An 8,978-nucleotide genomic window follows, 5' to 3' on the forward strand; every position below is an offset into this window, starting at 1 on the left:
GGTGGCTTATTCAAGGAGTCCCACACAGTAACTCGGGACCGATCGATTTCGATCACAAGTAGGATCCAGTGGAAATTGTTGATACATACATATGGATACAAGAAATGTTAGATATATACACTTATTGGCTAGTTGAAGTGACTCAAAAAGTGAAAGGACTCACTTGAAGTTGTACGGCAACAGAATGAATGTGTGATTGTGCTGCCCCTTCCAAGGACATGACTAAATTATTCTCGGTCTGATTAGGATATTGGCGTACACACTCCTCATGTATAACATTCGGATCTATGAAGCCAACGATGTAAATCCCGCTCTTCCGGCATTCTTGCATTTTCATCCTGCACGATTACAAATAAAAGGAGGGAATGAGAAATCTAAACGACTTAGTAGAGCTAGAGTATACAATTGACAGAAGACACTTACATAGACCATACACTGACAAGGGACTTGTCTAGGGCGTCTTGATGGAATATCAACAAAAAATGGTCAAAATCAATCCAAATGTCATCCATTCCCCGATAGAAATGGGTATGTTTAATTCGAGCAGCTAGCATTATATACCCCTCTGCACATGCTTTCAAGTATCACTGATGTAACTCACGCATTCTTGTGGGTAGGGTGTCAATCAACTCTGGCCACATCAGAGGTTCCCCCAGTACAAATGGCTTTCTTCCTGCCCCTTGGTGAACCAGGATTTTTTCTTGACCTAGGAGCTGAGCTTTTGTGAGGTTCGTTTCCTTGACAAACTCAGCAGTAGTTTCATCCTCTTTTGAAAGCACTACTAGAGGGGGTACGCTTTATTTGGGTTGTTCGCTGAGCTGGGGGACTTGGTTGTGCCTCCGATTACTCTTCTTCTCCCATGATTTTGTAATCGAGCAGTCGTAGTCCGACATCAATGGAGGCTTTGGTTGGCACATCATGGATAGATAGAATTTCTTCCTTGCAGGATCCACTGGTTCCTTTGGCGGAGGCTTCTTTGGCTTCAACTGCTTGCGCACGTCTTCTTGCACCCAAGCATCCAATTCCTCTGGAGTCATTTCGTAACCTGACTTCTCTGGCTCTTTCTTCTTTCGTTCTTGGGTCTTCTCATATCTTGGACAATCTTTTGTCAGGCCTATGTTAGGCGGCTTCCCAGAGAAATTTGGACAATCTTTTGTCGGCAATAGTTTCACTTCTCATGAGTAACTTGATATGTTCCCTATCACTACGGGACTGTGCCTATTTGCCGTGTGCCAAGGGCACATAGCAAAGGCCGGTTTACACTCGGCAAAGTGTTTACCGAGTGTAACACACGGCAAACATCTCACGGCAAACAACGGCCGGCAAAGAGCTAGTTTGCCGTGTGTTACATCTCGGGCACACGACAAACACTTTGCCGTGTGCATTATTGGACCCATGGCAAAATAAAGTGCACTGGCGTAACCCCGTTGAACAGCCTGTTTGCCATGTGCCGTAACGGCTTGGCACACGGCAAACACAGCCCCTTTGCCGTGTGCCCTGTCCTAGGCACATGGCAAACAATGCCATCTTTGCCGTGTGCCACGTGGACAGGCACACGGCAAAGAATGGCAGCTTTGCCGTGTGCCTTGCCATGGCACACGGCAAAAAATGGAGGCACACGGCAAAATTAATTTTCAGATTCATTTTTTTTTGTTTAATCACAAATATTCCAGATTCCAATCAAATTAACATCACAGGCAATTCATATATATTGCATCAAATGTCACGATCATTTCATATATCACAATTTGCATCACATTCAATCCATAGAAGTCCAAATGCAAATATAGCAAATATCGCAATGCATACAAGCCCAAATATAGTCGATACAAGTCCATACAAGCACTGGTAGTTCATACATGTCCATACAAGCACAAGTTCAAACGATAGTCTATACAAACAGGGCATGTCCATACAAGCACAACTCACGACTACGGCGGCGGCAGCGGCGGGTGCTGGAACTGCTGCATGTAAGTCACCCAATGAGGAGGCGGCCACACATTCTGAGGCATCGGCGAAGGAGACATTTCTATTGGCCCATCATTTGATGCCGCCAATTGAGGCTGCAAATTCAAAGTCATTAATTTGAAGTCTTTGTTTCTAAGGCATTGTTTCTAAGTCATGATAGAGTTGTCTATTAGTCAAATAACGATAAATGAAATTAGAAGGTTGTGAAATCGCTCATAGGAGTAGGGGTAGTTGCACGCGCAGGGATATTAGTCTGAGTGAATTGCGGTGGCGAAAGACCCATTTGCGAGCCCAGAGTCTGCATGAACTGAAAAGCCAGGGCCAGCTGCATCTGATTCTGCTGGGAGGCTTCCTTTGTCTGCCGAAGGTCTTGCTGCATCCTCTCCCGCTCAGCCGCCCACGCCTGCTGCTGTGCCTGCTGCTGTGCCGCCCATGCTTGCTGCTGTGCTAGGAGCTGTGCTTCAATGTCCCGTTGCATCTGGGCCTACAAAATTAGATTGCATGGTTAGAGTACCAAGAAACATATGTCAAAATTAATAAACCTTTGCTGTAACAGAAATAACCTTCAGTGCCTCTATCTGGATCTCCATAGTGCTTTGACGTGGGCGTATGGTCGGGCTAGAGCTGGTGCTCCTAGCTCGAATCTACGCGAGAGTAGGAGTACTAGCGGTGTCAATCAAGCTGTCTCCAATCCAGTACCGGCCATGCTTCTTCCCACCTCCCACCCTCATCACGACTTCTGCATCAATGGGCTCCGTGCTCGGATCAAAGTCCGGCCCATGCACCTCCGTTGCCATCGAGTTGTACTTACTGACGCGACTGTGGGCAGTCGTGTGGCTATACGCTTCTGAGGGGTCCGTCGGGTTGTAGTTGACATCCGATGTAGCCTTCCCTTTGTGGGCCAAAGCCCACGCCTTGATCGGGGGGCAAGGCTCGCCTCCATGTGAGGCCGACTGTGAAAAAAGAAAGATGATTACAAATTGTGTACAGTTGAGTGTTAAAATGAAGAAATGAATTCACTTACCCATCTGGGCGCGTACTGTCGTAGGTGACTGTTGCCCTGATGGTGCGGTGCACCTGGCATCATCAAACGCCGCTGCCGGCAAGACTCGTGCATCTCCACCCAACCTTCCGCATACCACCTGTCGATTATCATGTCCCAGCACTGTTCATTCCTGGCTAACCACCAAGGAATCACCTGCAAGTCATACATGACATATAAGAAGATCAACTGTAGCGTACTTCATTTTAGTAAAAGTCAATATTAATAATATTGTATATTTACCCTCATATATTGTTCCCGAGTTAGCCTTAGGTTTCGCACAGCCGCTTTGATGGTCTTCACTTTTTCGATGCGACATTTGTAATCACAGTTGGCCTGGATGCGCGCCTCGTAGAGCATATTTGCCGCCAGCTTGTGACAGGCCGTGTTTGCCACCTCGCGTGCCACGATCATCATTCCCTCCTCGCACCTGTAGAAATCCTGCACATGATGATGAAAGAAGCCATTATATCAAGAATGTCCAATTAATGAGATGTATTGACAATTATAGCGCATACAAGACTTACCCACAGTTCCTGCAACACCCGCTCTGCTTTGCTCACAAAGCACCTGCCTTCCCAGTCCGGTCTATCGATGGCTTGGATGTATTGCTTCCAAGCCGATGCCGGCTGAAGACGGCCGTCAATCTCGATGCATCCAGGGTAGTGGTCCTTGCAAAGCAGGCCTAGAATGCCATTGGGGATGCGTTTGTGAACACCTGGAACGACGATTACAAAATTCCTGCCAAAAATATTTGTGTAAAATTGGAATTGAAATATATAAGTATGAAACATAATGAAATAGGCTAAAGTTACTTACCTTTTACCATCCGGCCGAATAATCGGCCGTTGCTCGAGCGGTATAGGTCGGTTCGGGAGACGAGCGGGGCCTCACATCCAGACGGCAGGTATGTCTCCTACCACCCCTCCCTGGTCGTCGTCCTCCTCACTAGAGGCCACCTCCTCCTCCTCCTCTTGGTCCTGCTCCTGCTGCTGCTGGTCCTCCTCCTCCTGCTCCTGCTGGTCCTCCTCCTGGTCCTCCTATTGGTCCTGCTCCTCCTCGTCCTCAGGGGAGGGTGACCTCGCTCGAGGCCCCCTTGTCCTCCTGCTACTCCTGCCACTCCTCGTCATCTGTGACGTGCCGGCGTCCTCATCTAGTGGAGGCACCGACGAACTTGCCTCACCCCTCCTCCTCCTCGTCCTCCCTCCAGCCATCTGGGAGGACTCGCCTCTCCCAGCAACTCTGCGCAGCACAGCCTCCAACGACTGCATCATGCCTCCAATGACTGCATCATATCTCCACCGCGCCCCACCATCTTTGATCTATCACCTGAAATTAAAAGGGGCAAACCAATTAGAACAATATTTATAAATTAATTAATGCAAGTAGTACAAAAATAAACATAATCCGAACATGTATTACAAATTAATTGTTGCAAGTAGTAAAAAACAAACATAATTAGAACAAGTGAAAAACTGATATAATTGTTGCAAATACGGATCTTACATGTATTAGAAATACTCTTCAGATCGGGATTAGCTAGATCGTAAGTCTCATCATCGCTATCACGTCCGTCGATATCATCGACGGCGTGCTCCAAAGGAGGAACGCTTTCATCATCACTGTCATTGCCTAAACGTAATCGCTCAAGTAATTCCAAGTCCTTCGCATTATGAACCTCATCCCTGGCATCCTCGTGAACAAAACTTTCATTGTCTACTTCCATTCCAATTGCTTCGGTTAAATCTATTTGGAAACTCCCTTGTAGCCCATCTTCTTGGAAGAACTCTCCTGTATATGTGTTTGGGTCTATGTTGTAATCTTCATTGTTCGGGACAGGTAGTTTACCGTGAGGGGACACCTTATACACAACATCCCAACACTTGAGACGATTGTCAGTTTGGCACAGGTATGACAGATAATAAACTTGTGTCGCCTGTTGAGCTACAACATACACATCGTCTCTTGGATACACGGATGACCGCTGAATTTCGACTAGTACAATATTCGCGGTATGTCACACAGCTTGAGGATCAAACCAATGACATTTGAATATGACAGGTTTCAGAGGTACGGACCCATGAAATGACAGTTCATATATTTCTTCAAGTGTTCCGTAGTACTCGAGCCCATCATCTCCTAGCATGGAAACTCCGGTATTTGTTGTTCTTCGATTGGGCTGAATCTGCTCGTGCTTTGTTGTATGAAATCGATATCCATTCACGTCATAAGCTCCAAATGACTTGAACCTATAGGCACAGCCATTGGCAACCTGCCGCAACTCGTCACTCATCGACGCATCGTTTTCTGCCTGCAAGTTCATCATATTATTCGCACGTACGAGCAACTTGTAATGTCATATACTACAAACGAGCAGAATTGGACATTACCTTCTGTTTGAACCAAGAAATGAAATCAGGACTTCCATTTCCCGCGCACTGTCTAAGTAGGGTCTCAGTTTCATGGAGGCTAGGCGCCCTTCATCGATGCCAGAATTGCATATGAAATTCTCTATACAAAAGACGAATGATAGGGTTGGATGCAGAAAAGGGAAATGACTTGAGAACTAAATGAATGCTGAGAACTTACTCTATGTAGGGCAAAACTTCGGAAAGATTGGTCAACACATATAGCATGATAGCACGCCACTCTTGAATATCCAAGGTCTTGATGGTTTCAGCACTTGCACTTCCGAGTTGGCCTCAGAAAAGACTCAGGGTGGAGTTAGATTCCGCAGTATTGTAACGAGGGAGTGGATTGTGGACGCTAGGAAGGTTGTCAGCATAGTATTTTGATGTGAAGTTTGATACCTCCTCCAGAATATATGCCTCTGCGATGGAAACTTCAATTTTGCATTTATTTTTACATTTAGTTCTAAGTATCTTTTGACATCTCTCAATTGAATAGCACCAACGGTGCTGCATGGGCCCACCCATTCGTGCCTCGTACGGGAGGTGCAAAATCATATACTGCATCGAATTGAAGAAGCCGGGTGAAAAAATCTTCTCCAGGTTACAAAGCAACACAGGCGCCATTCTTTCCATTTCTTCAACTACTTTTAGAGATAACTCCTTAGCACAAAGCTGGCGGAAGAAAAAGCTCAACTCTGCCAGCACTTGCCTGATTTGATCAGGGAGGTAGCCTCTAACCATAACTGGAAGTAGCCGCTCGATCCATATATGGTAGTCATGACTCTTGAGCCCGTTGATTCGCATAGTGGTCAAGTTCACTCCCTTCTCAGATTCGCCGCATACCCATCAGGGAACATCAAGGTTGGGAACCATTCTAGGACTTGTCTCCTCTGGGGCCTCGTCAGAACGAAATCAGCCTTAGGCTTTCTCCACTCCTTGCCTGATCCGGGAGGCCTCATTTCTAGCTTTGGTCTATCGCATAACGTTGCCTGATCCACTCTGGCCTTAACATTATCCTTTGTCTTATCTGAAATGTCCATGATTGTTTCGAACAATGCCTCGCTGACATTCTTTTCGAAGTGCATCATATCAATGTTATGTGGAAGAAGAAGGTCAGCCATATAGGGGAGCCTCCACAAGCCCGACTTCTGCGCCCAAGCATGTTGCTCACCGTATCCCACAAAACCCCCACCTTCAGCATTGATCACGAGACCATCTAATTGAGCACGAATGTCGGCACCCGTCATCATCTGCGGTGGATGGTCTTTAACTTCAACACCTTTTGTAAAGTTCTTCTTATCTCGTCTGAATGGATGGTCAAGAGGTAGGAATTGTCGATGTTTGTCGAACGAAGAATACTTGCCACCCTTCCGCAACCAAATGAACATCAATGCTGCCTTGCATACTGGACAAGGGAACTTCCCATGGACACACCAGCCACAGAATATCCCATAAGCCGGCAGATCATGCAGGGAATAGTGGTACCAAATATACATTCTGAAGTTTGTCTTTGTAGCTCGATCGTATGTCCAAACCCCATTATCCCAAGCACAGAGCAAATCGTCAATCAGGGGCTCCATGTACACACTCATATTATTTCTAAGGTGTCCAGGAATTATCAACGACAATAATATGTTCTGTCGTTGAAAAATAACGCTAGGTGGGAGATTCAGTGGGATAACGAACACGGGCCAACAAGTGTAAGGGGCAGCCGACATTCCATAGGGATTGAAGCCATCTGTCGCCAGCGCAACACGTACATTACGAGCCTCCAAAGCTTTGTGATGATGAATCCCGTCGAAATGGGTCCATGATTGAGCATCGGATGGATGCACAAGCTTATCAGGATTGTAACGAGTTCCCATTTTGTGCCATGTCATCTGTTTCGCGGATTCCTCGGTCATGAACAGACGTTGGATTCTTGGTATGGGCGGCAGGTACCGTAGGACTTTCACGGGTACCGCGAGCTGCCTCTTCTGACCATCACCAGAGTCTACCTCCACGAACCGAGAGGATTCACACTTTGGACAGTACTTTGCTTCAGCGTGTTCTTTCCTAAATAAGATGCATCCATTGGGACAAGCATGTATCTGTTCATATGGCATCGTCAGTGCACAAAGGAGTTTCTGTGCCTCATACATGCTCTTTGGAAGAATGTGCCCTTCTGGAAGCATGCTGCCAATAACTTGTAACACAACATCAAAGGCATCTCGACTCAAGGTAAATTGGGACTTCACGGCCATTAGGCGGCCAATGGCATCCAATTGTGAAACCTTGGTATGACCGTGAAGGGGTTGCTGGGCTGCAGCCAACATGTCATAGTATGCCTTCGCAGTTGCCTCTGGCTCCTCCTCCTCCCTACGTCCTTCATCAAAATGTGCTTCATGAAAGTAATCTAACATGTCTGCAACCCCGACATCAGCGTCATGTTCTTTGATGCGTTGCCTAACAACTTCGTCTCTCATACGATTGGCTTCGCCATGGTAGGTCCACCGGGTATAATTTCTCGTAAATCCATAATTGCAAAGATGATTCGTCATGACTTCGCGTGTTTGTCGACGCGTGTTTGCACATTTGTTGCACAGACACCAGGTGGTATTGCCTCCTTTGAGCTTTGCAAATGCTCCGTCCAATAAAGCCTCGGTCTTGTCAATCCACTCCCCGGACAACTGACAACCACATTTCCATGCAGTATACATCCACGCACGGTCATCCATCCTCTATCATATCAATGAGTAATATAATATAAAAGGTCATCCTTGCATCTACGTGATGTCTACCAATTCTAATAGGTTAAGATAGGTCCTAATCCCACCCGAGAGGATACATAGCTGGGGTTGGTTCTCATTCTCTACACTGATCTAAGGCAGAATTTCGGCAGCACCTCCCCACTGTTCTCCAAATACACGTCCCGAAAAAGGAGATTGTGTATCCAGAGAACAACGAGGATATGATGCCGAGACTCTATCTCGAATCGGCGTAGACCATGAGAACTAACCCCATCTACGCCCCTATTAGGCTATCCAAAAAATGTGGACAATTCGAAACAGATACGGTCATACATATGCAAAGATCTTCATATATCCAACTGTATCTCCTTCGAACGGGTGACGCCTAACTCGGTTACTCCTATATGAACATGAGATGGAATGAGGGGCAGTTTGCACGTCCTCACCTAGGGCTTGAAGGTGGGCGAGTTGATGTTGCACGTGTCGGTGCCGACGCCTTGACGACGGTGTGCAATAACCTCCCCTGCCAAAATCAAAACAAATAAAGTGGTGTCAATTTAAGTTTCCAAACCCTGCAAGAAAATCATGCTCTACATTAGAGATCCTACAGATGCAAACCTACGACGGCCGGTCGGGCTCCGAGACACCAGGGCGGGGATGCTTGTTTAGGCAGCTGGCTCAAGGCTGCCCGAGCGTGGCGTGGGGCTGTGGCACGGCGACAGGGCGACGGCGTGCGGCGCAACGGCGGGGAGGAGCCGGCGCCGTGGACGGGCCGCACGGCGGGCCGGCGTCCGGCGGTGTGAACGGTCACGCGGCGGTGAGGAGGAC

At 47.1% G+C, this 8,978-nt stretch overlaps 1 long non-coding RNA gene across 1 annotated transcript; it reads right to left on the minus strand.

Moving 5' to 3' along the window:
- Positions 1-2,826: 2,826 nt before the first annotated feature.
- On the minus strand, positions 2,827-3,300 carry LOC120642917. The gene is made up of 3 exons (XR_005662789.1): positions 3,254-3,300; positions 2,993-3,166; positions 2,827-2,921 (listed from the first exon to the last, which is right to left on the minus strand). It is a non-coding gene; the product is annotated as an uncharacterized LOC120642917 (long non-coding RNA).
- Between the last annotated feature and the right edge of the window lie 5,678 nt (positions 3,301-8,978).

The sequence above is a fragment of the Panicum virgatum genome, chromosome 7K (assembly GCF_016808335.1).
Source record: "Panicum virgatum strain AP13 chromosome 7K, P.virgatum_v5, whole genome shotgun sequence".
Classification (NCBI taxonomy): Eukaryota; Viridiplantae; Streptophyta; class Magnoliopsida; order Poales; family Poaceae; genus Panicum; species Panicum virgatum.